A 19,823-nucleotide genomic window follows, 5' to 3' on the forward strand; every position below is an offset into this window, starting at 1 on the left:
CAGTGTCATGCCGTTCTCCCCCCCTTCATCTGCCCCAGTGTCATGCCGTTCTCCCCCCCTTCATCTGCCCCAGTGTCATGCCGTTCTCTCCCCCTTCATTTGCCCCAGTGTCATGCCGTTCTCGCCCCTTCATCTGCCCCAGTGTCATGCTGTTCTCCCCCCTTCATCTGCCTCAGTGTCATGTCGTTCTCCCCCCCCCCCCTTCATTTGCCACAGTGTCATGCTGTTCCCCCCTCCCCTTCATTTGCCCCCCCAGTTTCTTTGGGCCCCCTCCATCTCTGTCCCCAGTTTCATGCCGTTCTCTCCCCACCCCCTTCATCTTCCCCAGTGTCATGCCATTCCCCCCCCCCCCTCCCCTTCATTTGCCCCTCAGTTTCATGGGCCCCCTTCATTATTTTCCACCTTAATATTTAATACAAAACAAACACTTACACTCACCTTCTATCACTCACCTTCTGTGGGCCCCGGCACTTGCCCGACTATGCCGAGGCTGACCGGGACCATTTTGTTAGGGCCGGGCCGCGGGGCCCCGCTAAGCTTGCCCGGCCCTGGATCCGCCCCTGGTAGTAACTCCATGTGCATTAATAGCAATTAACCCCATCATGTCCCTCACATTAACCCTTGTGTAAGAGTTACTGATATGTGAGAGACTTGGAGGTAATAATTAAGCATCTTCATTATTGAGGTCTTTTATTATTACCTCCATATGTCTCACATAGTAGTAACCTTTATATGAGGCACTTAGGGGTTAATATGAGGGACATGATGGGGTTTATTCCTATTAATGTGAGGCACATGGAGTTACTAACATTAACCCCTTCCCGACATTCGCCGTAATAGTACGGCGCTGCTGGGAAGGGCTTCCCGCAAACCGCCGTACTATTACTGCGGATGCATGGTGCGCACACAGAAACTGTGTGCGCACCATGCACAGCGGGTGTCAGCCATAATACACGGCTGACAATGCCCCGTAACACCCACGGTCGGAACCGGGTCCGATCGCGGGTGTTAACCCCTGAGATGCCGGTGATCAACATGACCACCGGCACCTCCGGGGTTACAATGTCATATGGTGCCGATCGGCACCCCCCACGCCGGTTTCGGGGGGTGCCGGTGTTCGTAGGGGGCAGCCCGGGGTCTGATCAGTGACCCCGGGTCTGCCCCTTCACTTACCCCGTCCTCGCACCTGGCTGATCCTGCCGTAAATGAAGCTGTCAGCCTGTGCGTCTACACAGGCTGACAGCTTCCTATACTCTGCAATACACGTGTTACACGTGTATTGCAGCGTATCTCTATTGAAGCAGTGATCAGCCGATCACTGCTTCAATCCCCCATGGGGACAGAAAAAAAAAGTTACAAAAAAGTAAAAATAAAAAAGTTTAAATAAGTTTAAAATAAAATAGAAATAAATAAAGCCCCAAAAATCCCATTTTCCCCATATAAAATGTTTTATTATGTAAAATAAAGAAAAATAGAAAAAAACATTACATATTTGGTATCGCCGCGTCCGTAATAACCTGAACAATAAAATTAAAACATTATTTAACCCGAACGGCGAATGTCGTAAAAAAAAAAACGTAGAAAACCGCACAAAATAATGATTATTCACCACCTTTCCCTTACAAAATGTTCAATAAAAAGTAATCAAATGGTCAGATGAAAACCAAAATGGTACCAATAAAAAGAAGAGGTCTTCCCGCAAAAAATAAGCCCTCAACCAGCTCTGTCTAGCGAAAAATAAAAACGTTATGCCTTTCAGAAGATGGCGATGCAAAAACAATAGATTTTTTTCCCTGAATTGAATTCTATTCTGCACAAATAGCAACGCATTAAAAAATCATATAAATGAGGTATCGCCGTAACCGTACCGACCCGCAGAATAAAGGTAACATGTTACTTATGCTGTACGCTGCACGGGAAAAAAAAAAAATGCTAAAAAGCAATGCCAGAATTGATGTTTCCTTTTACATCCCACCCAGAAAGAGTTAATAAAATGTAGTCAATAAGTTACAGGCCCCAAAATGGTGGCATTGAAAAGTACATCTAATACCGCAAACACCAAGCCCTCATATGGCCACATTGCCAGAAAATAAAAATAAAAATCTACCTTGTACAATGTGAAGACAAAAACCCCAAAAGTCGCCAAATCATTAGGACATAAGTGGCTGCGACTAGAAGGAAATGTGTAAGCGGTGCGAGCGTTTTCAGGGAACCCCCCATAATTAGAGCGAGAAGACACCAGTGCTGATCCCCCAGAATGCCCCTCTTCCCCGTCCGTGTCATAGGAGCTAGTTGGAAAATAGAATGGGATTTGGTGTGCCCAATTTACTCCGCACAGCTTACATATTCACTTCGGGGTTACTAATGCTCACTACATCACTTGATAAATTCTTTGAGGGGTGCGGTTTTCAAAATGGGGTCACTTTCTAGAGGTTTCCACTGTTTTGACTCCTCAAGGGCTTTGTAAATGCGACATGGTGCCTGAAACTGATCACAGCCAGATCTGCCCTCTAAAAGCTCTTTGGCGCGCCTTCCCTCCTGTGTCTCGCTGTGCGTCCATATATTAGTTTACACCCACAAGTGGGGTACTATGGTAGTCGGGAGAACTTGCCTAACAAATTGTGGGATGCGTTTTCTCCTTTAACCCCTTGTGAATGTGCAAATTCTAGGGCTAAACGAAAATATTAGTAAAATAAATTCAAATTTGAAAATTTCACCTCCATTTTGTATTAATTCCTGTTAAGCACTTATAGGGTTAAATTACTAGGTATATGTTGTTTTGGCTTATTTAAGGGGTGCAGTTTTGAAAATGGGGTGATTTATGGGGGGCTTTAATACAAGGGTCTTTCAAAACCCCTTCATAACTGGATTAGGCCCTTTAAAAAATGGGTTTTAGAAAATTTCTTGAAAATTTTGAATATTGTTGTTTCACTTGTAAATCTTATAATGTCCGTAAAAATTAAAAGGGTGACTAAAGTTTGATGCCGACATAAAGCAGAGATCTGGGACATGAGATTTATGATATAATTTTGGCGGTCTGACTATCTGTATGTAATGCACATCATTTCAAACTTTATAAAATGCATATTTTTCAAAATTTCCACCAAATTTCCAATTTTTTCATAATTAAACACAAAACATATCAACCAAAATTTACCACTAACATGAAGTACAATGTGTTACGAAAAAACAATCTTAAAATCACTTTGGTAAGTTAAAGCGTTCCAAAGTTATTGCCACATAAAGTGACACATGTCAGTTTTGAAAAATCGAGCTTGGTCAGGAAGTCAAAAAGTGCCATCGGCGGGAAGGGGTTAAACTAATAACCCCAAATGCCTGACATTAATGAGAACAGTAATCCTATGTACCTGTGTGTTTTTCAGTTTCACTTTGCTAGCAGCTTCCTGTCCTCCTCGGGGAATGTTTGCAGGATGCAGACCACTATAGCAGGCACAGACCTGAGCGATTAGGCTCCACCCCCTGGGTTTCCTGCACCCCTCTCAAAGGGGAGTGTCCTTATGCCTCAGCTCTAGCAGCCCACTGAAGAGACTCGGACTGCATTTAACTCTTGCAGGTCCTGTGCTGCTGGTGTGCCAGTGAAATATGGCAGGAGTGCCACTCTTGGCATGCTCACCTCTGCTGTAGAGGGTAATATGAATTTTGTGGCTTGCTATGGTCCAAAGTGTGTGAGATTGCAGAGATAGTGATGTGAGTTTGGGTTTTGTGGGGGTCCTGGGAAAAACGTATGTGTGCTATTGTGACGAAAAGTAGCCTATTGCGCAATCGAGTGTAGTAACTATGTTTGTGGAAAATTTCAGCTTGCTATGGTCCAAAGTGTGTGAGATTGCAGAGATAATGATGTGAGTTTGGGTTTTGTGCGGGTCCTAGGAAAAACGTATGTGCGCTATTGTGACGAAAAGTAGCCTATTGCGCAATGGGGTGTATTAACTATGTTTGTGGAAAATTTCAGCCAAATCGGTGGAGCGGGTTTTGCGTGATTGACTAACAAACATCCGAACATCGAAACCCACAAACATCCAAACTCACAAACTTTCACATTTATAATATTAATAGGATTAATAGGATAGGATAAAAGGAATGGCTTCAGCCCCAATTCTTCCTGTAATACAAACTGAAGTATGAAAGCATGTTATTGTATTAGCAGTCAGAGGTTTTCCGGAAACTATGGATTATTTCCTTTATAAGGACCCTTCCTAATTGTGAAACTACTTTATGTTCTATATCAAGTGCTCAAGACATCAGCCTACGTCTTATCATCAGCCGTCAGTGTAACAACATCCATCAGGATCTGCTTGCAGCCACAATGGGGTCTGCCACTGGGGAACTCCCACAACACTGCAATACTTGCCAAGTAAGCAGCATGTGGTGGACCATTCAAGCTTTGATCTCCAGAGTAAACCGCACGTCTCCAACATCTCTTCTGATAAACACTCATAGCGCCAATGTAATTCAATGTAGAACCTTCTGACACAGCTGTATCTTTGATGGGTCGAACACACTATACCTAGTCATTGTAGTGATCACAGAGTCCCTGCTCTAAGTGAGTGTATGCCACCGCATTGCACGCCAACCACAATTATAGATCTCTAAGAAAACACAAGCTCTCTAGAATAAAGATGCCAGAAATTATGAGGTAATAACTGCATGCTGTATTTCCTGACCATAAAAATCAAATGGAGACCATCAGTGAGGAAAAAAAAAAATAAACCTCATCTAACAGAGTTTACAGGAGCAGCGTTGCTGAAATACAACCACTTCTTTTAGATATACATCTATCTGTATGCACACATATTCTAGAAATACGGCCACTCCAGAACTAATAATAAATAAGTAGATCATAGCGATGTATTTCAAACTGCAGATATTCTCAGGGCATACAATGTTATTTACCAGGAACCTGATAGACTACAAATAGAAATCTAGTTTATACTGTATGTGATGCTAACAATACACAAAATAACTCTGATGGCTTTCCTGTTTAGTCACACATACCTGAAAAATACCTTAATAGAATTTGTCCAACACCCCTTCTATTCCAAAGAAGAAGGAAGTATATAAAGGAGGTGTCACACATGAGAAGGACAAGTGACAAACATCTTCGACCCCAAAAATTTCAACAACACAGTGCTAAGCAGCCTTCAACTTCCATAGTAAATGAAGGCACCCATAGATTTCATGTAACGCCCTTTATTTATTCAATAGAGGAACAGCACATGAGCCCGACAAACTACTTAAAACAAGATCAGGCTCAGCTACGGTGCAGGATCCATGAGGCCTCAGTTCCTGAGCCATCAACCTCCCCATTGAGTGGGCTTCTATTGATTGAACTCTACCAGATTAAAGAAATGTAAAGGGTAAAATAAGAGAAATGTGTATATACCCAATAAAGGGTAAAGGCCACTGCATTCTCCTTATACTCATTCACTGTCAAAAAAAAAAAAAAAAAATCCCCCCAGACAGATTTGAATCGCTACAAAACTCTGTATGTAGTGATATCTCAGGTCTAGTTCACATCTGCATTTGGTATTCTATTTGGGAAGTCCGCTTGGGGAGAACAGAATACCGAAAACATTAAAAAGCAGTTTTAGCAGAGAAACCACACGGACCCATAGACTATAATAGGTTTTAAAATCACATGCAATTCTGAAGCTCCTGAGCTACAGCTGGACAATGTATCTCGTACTGTAAGATGTGGCTTATTAATATAAAAAAAAAAACCTGAAAATAAGCCATGAAAGGAAGACACATATTGACAGAATGGCTTCACACACAAAGTACAACAAATATAGACTGTCTAAAAATACCAGCCAAGAGCAACGTACACAGAGAGTAATGGCTACACTAGCCCATTATAGAACACCATTCAGACTTTCCATAGTGAAAAACAATAAAACAAACAAAAATGCAGTAATGCTTACATCAGCAATACCGGTGTACAGGGCAGTACAAGGGAAGAGATCAGGCCTCGTTCTATTAAATAGCGCTGGCATGAGCAGCAATGTAAGCACCTGCAGATAATATATAACCACCTGGAAAACAACATTTTACTTCTGCCAACCCAGACATTACTTATACGTGTATTATACAACAAGGTTTTGTGCACAGTCCACATTATAAGGTCAAGCTGTATAGGTAGGGGTTCACTTTTCATATAAAGGGGTCTTCTCAATAGTCGAAATAGCCTGATGACCCAAACTAACAGACTGACTAATATAGTGATGTCACTGCGGCATCCTACTTGACATGACCTTACTATGGTTGATATCATATCATTACACTGCTTCCAGAACAGAAGAGAAAAAGGGCAGAAATGGAGAGGCGAGTATATTAGTACGTTATTTTTATGTGTCTTGGAAACTCAAAGTTATTTCTTTAAAGAGGACTTTTCACCATCTCCACCAATTCAAGTTCTTAGCATTTGTTAGGCTGGGTTCACACCATCGTTGGCTCTCCGTACAGATTTCATTTCCCTCTCCGCTTGAAAAATACAGAGAAAAAAGTGATGCAAGCAGCGCTTCTCCCTCAGTTTTTTTTTTTTGCCCTTTTTGAGTGGAAACCGAGCAAAAACCAGATGGTCCCCAAGTGGATTTGGTTTCCGTTTTGGGGATTGCCATGCAGACCCCCGAATGGAAACCTGAATGCAGATGTGAACCTAGCCTTAATCAGCACTGCTCCTTCTTGCTCTGGAATTGTTACGGCAAGAGAAAAAAATTCTGTTAGTTTTGGTACCTGATCTACTATTTAAGCTCTGTAATGTCAGAAGGCCAATTTCAGGCAGGGCGGTGTGATTCAGAGCTCTAATCAAAGGAGGACAGTCTCAAAGCTCAGAATCACACCCCTTGTCTGCTCCTGCCCGACACAGCCCTCCTGATACTACAGATCCTAAATAGAATATCAAGGACCAAAACTAACTGCATTAATTGTTCAGGAATGGTGGGGGATAGAGAGAAAATTCCAACAGTCCCAGAATCAGTGCTGCGGTGCTTATTAACATATGCGAAGAACTGGAGTTGGTAGATGTGGTTCACACCTGCGCCCAGTCACAGTTTGGGGATTCTGTGCCCCAAATCCGCTTGAAAAATGCGAAAAAGAGAAGCCATTATAGTCGTAATTGGGTCCGCGAGTAACCGCTTTTTAAGCGGATTGGGTTGTTGTTTTTTCGTTCCCTCAAGTGGACCCAAAGAACGGAAACCCGAACACAGGTGTGAACCTAGCGCAAGTCTAAAAACTTCACCGAAACCAAACAAAGTTTCCCATGTAAACCATGCAGCCTGCCAGCCCCCGTTTGTTTTATAGCATACTTAAAGGGGTTGTCTGGTATAACTGGAAATACCTACACTACAGTAAACCCCCTCCCCCCTCCTACTTTCTAAATAACATAATTAATCAAAAATGTATATTTATCCACAGGGCCGGCTCCAGGTTTTTATGGGCCCTTGGGCGACAGAGCCTCAGTGGGCCCCCTTGTAAAGGAGGTGGGGGAGTCGAGACACTGTGTGTTGCAGATGAAGCGAGTGATGTCATGCAGGAGTGTGGCGTCACCAACGCCATACCTCCCAATCTTTTAAAAAGCTCTGCGCGCCGCTGCAAATTTAGCTCCACCCACTTTTATGTGGATTCCACCCATTCTCATTCATTATGTGCTCCCACACAGTATAATCCTCCTACAGTCACCTGTAAATTATATGGCCCCCCTCCATCTCTCCCCCAGTTTCATATACACCCTTCCTCTGCCCCCAGTTTCATGTCCCCCCTCCATCTCTGTCCCCAGTTTCATCACGTTCTCCCCCTTCATCTGCCCACAGTTTCATGTCCCCCGTCTCTGCCCCAGTGTCATGCCGTTCCCCCCCTCCCCTTCATTTGCCCCTTCAGTTTCATTGGGCCCCCTCCATCTCTGTCCCCAGTTCCATGCCGTTCTCTCCCCACCCCCTCCATCTGCCCCAGTGTCATGCTGTTCCCCCCTCCCCTTCATTTGCCCCCCAGTTTCTTTGGGCCCCCTCCATCTCTGTCCCCAGTTTCATGCCGTTCTCTCCCCACCCCCTTCATGTTCTCCAGTATCATGCCGTTCCCCCCCTCCCCTTCATTTGCCCCCCAGTTTCATGGGCCCCCTTCATTATGTTTCACCTTAATATGTAATACAAAACAAACACTTACACTCACCTTCTATCACTCACCTTCCATCGTTCCCCCGACGCTCCTCTCTCTCTCCCTCCAATCACATACGCGATGCAGGAGCTGTGAGATCAGCTCCTGCTTAGCTCCGGCCCGGATTGCGTGTGTAGGCGTGACGCGATGACGTCATCGCGCCTACACACGCAAGCCGGGCCGGAGCTTTAAAGCAGGAGCTGATCTCGCAGCTCCTGCATCGCGTATGTATTCCAGCTCATCGGCGGACGGACGCCGATGAGCTGAAATTGTGACAGGCAAGTGCTGGGGGGCCCCCAGAGGCTCTGTGGGCCCCGGCACTTGCCCGACTATGCCGTGCGCTGACGCCGGCCCTGTTTATCCATATTCCTGGGGCAGTCACGTGACTACCCCAGGGACATTTTCTGATTATCTGGTGACGATCCATTTACCCATTTCCAGAAACAGATCAGCAGTATTACTACCTGCTTTCCCAATCCACCCTATTATACTTACCAAGCTGCTTCACCCTAAGGCTGAAGCCCCATATTGTGGAAACGCAGCTTTTTTTATATACATATTTTGTTGTGTTTTTTTGAGCCAAAGCCAGGAGTGGATTGAGCAGAAGGGAGAAGTATAAGAACTTCCTATATATTTCCCATTTCTTTTGTAGCCATTTTTGGCTTTGGCTCAAAAAACCGCAGGAAAATCTGCAACAACAAAAAAAAAGCGGCATTTCCGCAAAGTGGGTCCGTAGCCTAAGTGTGAGATGGAGCGCTGTCAGAAGTCTTTCCTCCCCACTGCGTATAGAGAACAGATCTTTAAGTTGCGATATCCCTTCTACTACCTTTTCTTACTTTTTTTAAAATCTGTACCTACTGTCTCTTTAATGCCTACCTTGGAGGTTTTGTATTTGTATCATCTATGCTGCTGTAACACACTGAATTTCCCCATGGTGGGGCTATTAAAGGATTATTTTATCTTCCACTCTTCTTCCGATGGCTGATGGCTCCTCCTCCTTTACTGATTCTGCAGGAACGCCCTCTACTCTGCGCACTGCTGCCGATAATCCACCTCTACTGTGTGGATGATCGGCAGTAGTGTGCAGTATGGAAGTTACATAGCAGGAAGCTGAACCAAGTAAACAAATGCAGGAGATACCAGGAGCTCCCAGAGCGACCCAGAAATCACTGCTAAAGGCATATGGGTGTACTTATTAACCACTAACAGACATTTAAAAAAAAAAAATATATATATATATATATATATATATATATATATATATATATATATATTTATTTTTTATTTTTTTTATTATTTTTTTTTGCCCAGAAAACCTCTTTAATCTAAAGTACAATAGAATAAAAATTGCACTAAATACTGACCAGTATTCTACAGACAGCGTCAAAGGGACAGAAAGTAAATGTACATGTATAAATGCAGTTCTAGATGTATCAAAGGTTATCCACTGAACGTCTAAGACTTTTGTCATCTTGCCCACATAGTAATGTATTACAAACACTAAATAAATGAAGAACTCCAGATACTGTGACCCATTACACACACAGTGAAGATCATCTCATATGACATCACAACATGATAACTTGAGAGGAAAGTATGTTGTTATGTAAGTACAGTATTAAACGGGCACACACCTCTCCAGGAATGGCAGATGTGTGGAGAGAAATAGTGCAAACTTTCCTGGCCACTGATGGGCATGGCAAGTACATAATGTACTTTATCTCATCTCCCTGCTACAATCATTCCCATGTAACACACATCTCTCTATTGATTCCTGCCATAACAGGAGGCTGGCATGAAGTCTATATTAAGGAACAGTCCAGTCATCTTTAGAAATGTGATGACTCATGTGATTTCTTATGTGTACTCACACATCAATAAGTCTGTAGACCCCAAATGAAGTAAGAAAGGCTTGCCAACTTCAACAACACCTAAAATGCAACCCCTCCATGCAGCACTTCTATATTACAGTGTTTTTCCAGTTTGTCCAGAGTATTTATACAAATGACCTGTTCTTAGGAAAAGTCGTCAATATTCTGGTACAACACCTGGCACCTGCACCGATCAGCTGCCGAGAGCAGAACAACATAGTGGCCAGAGACAGAAGGCTCTGTACACTATATAGTGGCTGTGCTGGGTTACCGCAGCTGAACTGTTGTGGGGCAAATACAACACCTGGCACCTGAACTGATCAGCTGCCAACAGCAGAGAAACATAGTCGCCAGAGCTGGAAGGAGAAGACTCTGTACACTATGTAGTGGCTGTGCAGGGTTACTGCAGCTGAAGTGTTGCACCAACTACCCCATCTACATAAGACATCAAAGCTGTTTTTTCTCCAAATGTAGAAAATTGCCACACATAACAAAGGTATATTGTTTACCCCGGTAAAGTGCTGTGTGATGTGGTAGTGACAGGACAATATGCTTGGGGGAGGTTTGTAAGATTTGCACAGCAACTGTGATCGCCCTGACACTCCCTGCCAAGCACTGACACATACCAGGACTGGATACTGTACACACAAACAACATGTACTTAGCTCTGCAGGGAAGATCAAAGTTGACAATATCCATTGTCTTGTAATGTGATCAGAGTATATCACCTTGTTGACCTTCCATTGTTGGTCACTTTCAGAGATTACGAATACAATGCAATTCTGATACTCTGCCATAGGACTGCAAAATAATCTGGAATCCTACCAGACTGGAAGTCTGAGCAGAGATCACAAATAGAAAGCAAATTTCCTTTCAGAAAGTTAAAGGTGGTGTTATCAAATCTGAAACAAATACAAAACTGACCTATTTCATCCCCCAATACTGTATAATATTGTGCTGTATACCGCCCAATCTGCTGCAGCCTTAGTGGTATATGGCTGAAGACCACTGAGGAAGGTTTGTATATGTGTATGATATGGCAGGGATCGAACAGGTGGATATAGAAAAGCCATTGCCTGGGTTTCTTCAATTTGTGTCATATCTTAAACAAGCCCTTTAATGTAGATGTCACTGACCGCCCAATAGTCCAGAATGTGCTACAGGCTAAAGGATGCCTGGTGTGTCAAGCTGTGCCCATGAATAGTGGCTCCCAGGCTGTGTGCCACATACCATTAGCTGGCATACCCCACTGACCTGATGACTTGTTGCACACAGTGTGGCATGTGATGATGGGTCACCCTGCACCTCCAGCACTGGACCAGCTCACTACATGGCACTGCTGCCACTCCCAGCATACATAGGAACTTTCCTCTGACCAGAATCTGACACATTGCAGAAAATGCTCCAAAGCCTGTAGATACTTGCATGCTATGTGTGTATATATATGTGTATATTATATAGGTGCTTAGTCCACAGACACATCTATAGATGGATAGACTGAGCAGTGCCCACAGCCCCTACACCTAGATAGACTGAGCAGTGCCCACAGCCCCTACACCTAGATAGACTGAGCAGTGCCCACAGCCCCTACACCTACCAGTCCCCGCTGCACCTGACAAACTTTGCGCACTCACCTGCAGAGCCGCTGGTGTGACGGAGCTGTAGCGGCGGGGGGACGCTCGGCTCCCGGGTGCAGCACTGCCGCTCGCTGGGTGAGTCTCCAGTAGTCTTCATGATCCCTGCCCGACCCCTTTTTTCTCTATGTCTCCAACCTCAGCGCTGTGCTCCTCCTGTCCTCCTCCTCCCGCCTGACATCACAGGCGCTCTCCTTCCCGCCCACTCCATAGCCAAACCCTGACTCACTGCTCTTCTGTCAGGCAGGACCAGCGCCCACCTCAGTGCCCGGCAGCAGACAGGTGCCAGCGGCTGCTGATTCATGGAGGGTGGGCACACGGCAGCAGGCTATGTCCTATCCTGTGACCGGAGCTACAGACACATGATCGTCTCACAACCTCTATATCTCCCAACATCCACAGATACCCAGACCCTCTGACTGATTCAGTCCGGCCGCACAGCTTGTCTAGTGGGGCGTGTCTAGGGGCGTGTCTTAGTGCCGGCTGGACAGTTCAAGAAGATGAGATAAAGATGGAGGGAGGACATGAAACTGGGGGAGAGATGGAGGGAGGACATGAAACTGGGGGAGAGATGGAGGGGGACATGAAACTGGGGGAGAGATGGATTTGGGGCATGAAACTGGGGGAGAGATGGAGGGGGGACATGAAACTGGGGGAGAGATGGAGGGGGGACATGAAACTGGGGGAGAGATGGAGGGGGGGACATGAAACTGGGGGAGAGCTGGAGGGGGGACATGAAACGGGGGGAGAGATGGAGGGGGACATGAAACTGGGGGAGAGATGGAGGGGGGACATGAAACTGGGGGAGAGATGGAGGGAGGACATGAAACTAGCGGAGAGATGGAGGGGGGCATGACACTGGGGGAGAGATGGAGGGGGGACATGAAACTGGCGGAGAGATGGAGGGGGGACATGAAACTGGGGGAGAGATGGAGGGGGGACATGAAACTGGGGGAGAGATGGATTTGGGGCATGAAACTGGGGGAGAGATGGAGGGGGGACATGAAACTGGGGGAGAGATGGAGGGGGGACATGAAACTGGGGGAGAGATGGATTTGGGGCATGAAACTGGGGGAGAGATGGAGGGGGGACATGAAACTGGGGGAGAGATGGAGGGGGGACATGAAACTGGGGGAGAGATGGAGGGGGGGACATGAAACTGGGGGAGAGATGGTGGGGGACATGAAACTGGGGGAGAGATGGAGGGGGGACATGAAATGGGGCAAATAAAGGGGGATATGAAACTGAGGGAGAGATGGAGGGGGGGCATGAAACTGGGGGTAGATGAAGAGGGCATTTAAACTGGGGACAACTGGAGGGGGCATTAAACCTCTAGTTGCCCCCAGTTTCATGTCCCGCTCCAGCTGTCAATTTATTGCCCCCTCCAACTACCCCTACTGTTTACATGTCCCCTCTAGTTTTCACCAGTTTAAACTGGGGCACCAGGAGAGGGACTTAATACTGTGGGGCAGTTGGAAGGGAATATTATAATGGGGGGGCATATAATGTACGGGTGACTGTAGGAGGATTATACTTTGTGGTTGCACATGGAAAGATGATTGGGAATGGGCGGAGTCAATGTAGAAGTGGGTGGAGCTAAATTTTCCATGGCGCAGCCCTCTAGCATAGTTTCAATTTCTTATACAGCCCCATGGGAAAATTAATTGCCCACCCCTGCTCTAAGCTGTGGAGATGAGAGAGTTAATAATGGCACCCCTGCAGATGGGTAGAGCTGTTATTGACCTGATGTCAATGTTATGTTAACTCTCTCCTTTCCTGTACCCCCACTGCATTAAAGGGGCTCTATCAGCAAAATTATGCTGATAGAGTCCCACATATGCGTGAATAGCCTTTAAAAAGGCTATTCAGGCACCGTAAATGTTATATTAAACTACACCCCCCCCCCCCGGTTGATCTACTTACACATCGTGAACGATGGGTGGGCATTCCGGGTGCGCCGTCTTCTTCATCCACGCCTCCTCTTCCTCCGATGTCCTCGGGTCCCGTCCTCCTCCGGCGCTCGCGAACTGACATTGATAAAAAAAAATGGCCTTGGGCGCATGCGCAGTAGCCGTAGTAGAAACCGCATGCTACTGCGCATGCGCCCAGGCCATTTTTTTTATATCAATGTCAGTTCGCGAGCGCCGGAGGAGGACGATCTGGTAATCCAGAACTCATTCTCTGAGTCTGTTTGACCTTCCTTCATGATCTATGTCTTATGTTGTTAGGATTAGGAGGACTCTGAAGTGTCCTATTAGATTTAAGCTAGTGGGTGCAATGGGTGGACTCCAGTATATGTAATACAGAGTGCACCCTTATGTATGACCCTTTGTATGTTACCCAATAACTGAGAAGTTGTTGTTTGATGTGGTGCGCACAATAATGTATAAACTATAGGGAGAGAAATATTGGTCCACAGCTCATAACCATTTCATTCAATCCCTTTGCCACAGATATATAAAATCCAACCCCTACCCATGCAGGCTGCCATTACAGACATTTGTGAAAGAATGGGACCCCAGCGAAATTCAGCAAGCACAATGCCAAGCATCAGATGGAAAGGTATAAAGCATGCGGCCCAACTGGACTCTAGAGCAGTGGTAATGTGTTCTCTGGAGCGATGGACACATCTCTATCCGGAATTCCAACGGACTGTGTTTGTCAAATGCCAGGAGAAGGTTACCTGCATGACTGCATTGTGCCAACTCTAAAGTTGGTGGAGGGAGGATAATGCTATGGATTTGTTATTCAGGCCTAGGACCCTTAAATTCAGTGCATGGAAATACCATCATACCAAGATATTTTGGACAATTGCATGCTTCCAGCTTTTTGGGAACAGATTGTGGAAGGCCAAATTCTGTTCTAGCTTGACTGTGCGTCAGTACACAAAGCAGGGTTTGGTTGGATGACTTTAGTGTTGAAGAACTTGACTGCTTTACACAGAGCGCTGACCTTAACACAATCCAATACCTTTGGGATGAACTAGAACGGAGCCAGTCCCTCTCATCCAACATTAGTGTCTGACCTCACAACTGCTTTTCTGGATAAATGGGCAAACATTGACACAGACTTACTCCAAAATCTAGATGTAGAAAGTCTTCCTAGAAAAGTGGAAGCTCTTTTAGATACAAAGTGGGACAACTTCCATATAAATGTCTATGGATTTAAAATGGGATGTCAAAAGCTCCTTTTAATACCCAGCTGTCCCTATACTTTTGTCCTTATAGTGCATCCAAATTAAAGAGGTTTTCTGAGCAAATGATGACCTATCCTTAGGACAGTTCATCAATATCAGACAAGTGGGGGCCCGACACCCGGGATCCCCGACGATCAGTGATTGTTAGCAGCTGTGTAAAAAACAGAGGACTAGGTATGTCCACACAGAGTTTTTTTGCCACTGGATTTTGAGGCGGAATCCGCCTCAAAATCTGCCTGCAAAAAGCCTCCCATTCATTTCAATGGGAGGCACTACCTTTTTTTTTCCTCTAGTGTTTTTTTTCAGCTAGCGGAAAAAAAAGCGACATGACCTATTTTCAGGCGGATTCCGCCTGGAAAAACCCACTGAAGTCAATGGGAGGCAGAAAAACCATGACTTTTTTTGTCACTTTTTTTTTTGCAAAAAACACTTCAAAAACCGCTAGCGTTTTTCAAAGAGAAGTCTCCAGGTCCATACACTGTGCTGGAGCAAAAGCAAAACAGAAAAAGCTCCAAAAAACGCCTCATGTAAAAAAACTGTCAAAAAAAGTTTCCTAATTCCTGAAACAGATTTTTTCCGCTGCCAAAAAACTCAGTGTGAACATATAAGGGTATTGACATGGAAGACAACCATCTCTTTCCAGCTCTGTTCTTCATGGAGCGGTTGATAAGAACATGGTAGGTCATCAGTATCATTTGCCTTGAAAACTACTTTCGGCTAAAGCCCCACTCGTAGCAAACTGCAGCCAAAAAACTGCAGAAAAAACTGTGGCAGAAACACATCACTTTTTTTCTGCAGCACTTTTCACAGAAAGCCTGTAGAATCTTCCACTGCTGACTTTCAGCTTCTATTATACCGATAGGGAAACCGCAGGTGTTTCCTTAGGTGTATTTGTCTTGCTGCGATTTCCAAAACCACAACGCTGCAAGATGCTGCAATTTACAAACACATGCCAGTTTTTGGAATCGGAGCATTTGTGCTGCAGAATCTTTTCTGCAATGTATGGATGGGCTTAGCCAGAATGCCATCCACTTTACAAGTAATGTCAAACACAGTGTTTTTTTGCTTTGGATGTACGCTGCGTTTTTGCAATGTGGGGCCCCGGCTTTAGGCTAAGGTCTCAAGTTGTAGAAAAGCTACTTTTTTTTTGCTTTAGTTCTTGCTACATTTTATTTATTCTTTTGAGTCAATTCCAGGAGTTGGATGAACAGATCGGAGAAGTTACATTTTCCATTCTATTTGCAGCCTCTCCTAAGTTGGGTTCAAAAAAATGCATCAAAAACTGCTATAAAAAAGCAGGTTTTCTGCACCCTGGGGCCTCAGCCTTAATGCCTATGAATTTAGAATGGGATGTCATAAAAGATCCATATTGATTTGTGTCTACTCTTCCCTGACAGATGATGTTGGGGGAACCAGGATCAGGCATGCTGAATTTTATGTTTTTGATCCTTTTGTTCTCAGGGGTGATAAGCTGCCACTAGAAGTGCCTGGGAGGTGCTTATGCACAAAAATATGGAATTTTTTGATGTTTGCTTCCTGCGAGCCATTTTTCTGAAAATTGGACCCCAGATTTACCATAATTTAGCTCATATAGATGCCAATTCCTAGCGTTTCTGGAGCATGGAGGGCCATTGATCCACCTAATTTATTCTGAGGCATGTCCTCTTTAATAAATTAACCAAACTGCTGCACAGGGTTGGTTTGGTTTTTTTCAACAAAAATATACATATGTGGTACTTTCAAAGATGAAGAGCACATAAAGATCACACAGTTCCTGTAATAGAACATAGATTACCAATATACTATGCTTTTTATTACATGAATAGCCACTTGACACGATTATTTTGGTAAAGGGGCATTCACACTACCGTCATTGTCCGACAGGTAGTGTCCGCTGCTAGTGTCCGTTCAAAATCTGGCACGGACATTAGGAGTGGACACTAGCTGTGTCCGTGACACTTTTCATTCATTTAAATGGCGATTGGGTGCATTCTTTTGCACTCAGTGCCTGTCCTTAACTGTCCGTTTGTAAAGATGTCCGACTTTTCAAGCGGACAGAAAAACCTACATGTCGGGTTTTGCTGTCCGCTTGAAAAGTCGGACATCTTTACAAACGGACAGTTAAGGACACAGTGTACCAGCATTCAGTCGCAACTAACCTCAGGTTCCGGTCCAAAATATTCCGTCTGGACTTACCCTTAAGCTGTATTACACAACCTTGGGCAAGGAGCAAACTGAGCTGAGTAATCACAAGGAGTTTGATAAAAATATCTTTCCTTACAATATATATATATATATATATATATATATATATATATATACACTCACCGGCCACTTTATTAGGTACACCTGTCCAACTGCTCGTTAACACTTAATTTCTAATCAGCCAATCACATGGCGGCAACTCAGTGCATTTAGGCATGTAGACATGGTCAAGACAATCTCCTGCAGTTCAAACCGAGCATCAGTATGGGGAAGAAAGGTGATTTGAGTGCCTTTGAACGTGGCATGGTTGTTGGTGCCAGAAGGGCTGGTCTGAGTATTTCAGAAACTGCTGATCTACTGGGATTTTCACGCACAACCATATCTAGGGTTTACAGAGAACGGTCCGAAAAAGAAAAAACATCCAGTGAGCGGCAGTTCTGTGGGCGGAAATGCGTTGTTGATGCCAGAAGTCAGAGGAGAATGGCCAGACTGGTTCGAGCTGATAGAAAGGCAACAGTGACTCAAATAGCCACCCGTTACAACCAAGGTAGCCAGAAGAGCATCTCTGAACGCACAGTACGTCGAACTTTGAGGCAGATGGGCTACAGCAGCAGAAGACCACACCGGGTGCCACTCCTTTCAGCTAAGAACAGGAAACTGAGGCTACAATTTGCACAAGCTCATCGAAATTGGACAATTGAAGATTGGAAAAACGTTGCCTGGTCTGATGAGTCTCGATTTCTGCTGCGACATTCGGATGGTAGGGTCAGAATTTGGCGTCAACAACATGAAAGCATGGATCCATCCTGCCTTGTATCGGTAACGGTTCAGGCTGGTGGTGGTGGTGTCATGGTGTGGGGAATATTTTCTTGGCACTCTTTGGGCCCCTTGGTACCAATTGAGCATCGTTGCAACGCCAAAGCCTACCTGAGTATTGTTGCTGACCATGTCCATCCCTTTATGACCACAATGCACCCAACATCTGATGGCTACTTTCAGCAGGATAATGCGCCATGTCATAAAGCTGGAATCATCTCAGACTGGTTTCTTGAACATGACAATGAGTTCACTGTACTCCAATGGCCTCCACAGTCACCAGATCTCAATCCAATAGAGCATCTTTGGGATGTGGTGGAACGGGAGATTCGCATCATGGATGTGCAGCCGACAAATCTGCGGCAACTGTGTGATGCCATCATGTCAATATGGACCAAAATCTCTGAGGAATGCTTCCAGCACCTTGTTGAATCTATGCCACGAAGAATTGAGGCAGTTCTGAAGGCAAAAGGGGGTCCAACCTGTTACTAGCATGGTGTACCTAATAAAGTGGCTGGTGAGTGTATATACACACTGTAAAAATAAGAAGGAAGTAGAGTTAAACAGGCTTTTATCATTTGTATTACCGGTATGTGTTAATGCTGGGGCAGCATTTTATGAAACATTTCCATGTCCCCTGTGATCCTGGAGGTCAGCCAATATGCCACTGCATTACAGTACAGTGCATCCAACCAGGTGGCTGAATGTCAAATAGCTTTGTTCTTTTGATGGTTTCTTTGTCTCTAGATAGCCTCCTTTACTATTTATGCTTATTGTCCTTTTGATAAAGTACGCTTTCACTTTAGATCTTAAATTTGTCACAGACTTCCAACATATTGCATTTACTATACTTTATTTATCGGTATTGTGATATATAACAAAGACTTGATTAAGTTTGATACTATTGTAACCTTCTACACTGTCTACCAATAAGTATTTGGATAATACTGTGTGCAGGGGCCACTATGGGGCATAATAGTGTGCACAGGGGCCACTATGGGGCATAATAGAGCGCGAAGGAATGCGGTGGGGGGTCGTTCGGTTGAGGTCTTCGGTGTTGGTCAGGAAGGGGGGGGGGCATGTCAAATGTTCGCCACGTGGGCCCCACCATTCCTAGTTACGCCACTGGGTAGAACCCAGCAGATACTTCCTTATGGATGGGATTGATCGATACAATACTCCCAGATGCCTGTTGAAACTCCTGGTGTATGTGAGCTATTGGTTGGGTGCGGTTTCTCTGGCCAGCACTTGTCGCTCTCTATCTCCCAGTTTCGGGGGTCTGCTGACTTGGGGCACATTCCGACAATCAGCGTTCACTTTCCACTTCGTAATCACATAGGCCACTGTGGATTTTGGGTAATTCAGTTCCCTTGCTGTGTCCCTTAAGGATCGACCATTTCTGTGGTACTCCACAATTACCCCTTTCTCAAAATTGGACAACTCTGCACTTCGTGGCATCTTGCATTCGACTAATGCCAATGTTGTTTCCTATTTAATGGCAGAAGGCGTGACGTACATCCGACCGCAGATATCGTCATTTGCATGGGTGTCCAAATACATATTGGTAGACAGTGTATTTCTACCTTCTTCTCAATCCACTCCTGGATTTGGCTCAAAAACTGCAGCAAAATCTGCAAAAAAAAAAAAAAGAAGCTGCTTTTCCACAACGTGCGGCCTCAGCCTTAAATAGAATGTGGCCCACTTACAAAGCAGTCCAATCTACAGGCAGGATGGTACAAAGAAGCTGAACAGATTGATATATAGTTATATTACCAGTGTCAGTGTAATATGTCATTTATGCCTCTACTCATTCTGGGTTTCTCCTAAACTAGCTCCTCCAGTTTGATAGCATACTGTCTACAGATTGGATTGCATTTGCATTTTAATAGTAACAGGAGTTTCATAAGAAAAAATCTGCAAATAATGCGTTTTTTG

The 19,823-nt window shown here is 44.7% G+C and overlaps 1 protein-coding gene across 1 annotated transcript in view; it reads right to left on the bottom strand.

The window, feature by feature from the left end:
* SGMS2 (sphingomyelin synthase 2) overlaps positions 1–11,754 on the bottom strand; it is a 42,593-nt gene extending 30,839 nt beyond the window's left edge. The window contains exon 1 of the mRNA XM_075287216.1: positions 11,672–11,754. The gene's annotated coding sequence lies outside the window, so the exon portion shown is untranslated. The remainder of the gene's footprint in view (positions 1–11,671) is intronic.
* Positions 11,755–19,823: the final 8,069 nt, after the last annotated feature.

This window comes from Leptodactylus fuscus, chromosome 1 (genome assembly GCF_031893055.1).
Source record: "Leptodactylus fuscus isolate aLepFus1 chromosome 1, aLepFus1.hap2, whole genome shotgun sequence".
NCBI lineage: Eukaryota > Metazoa > Chordata > Amphibia > Anura > Leptodactylidae > Leptodactylus > Leptodactylus fuscus.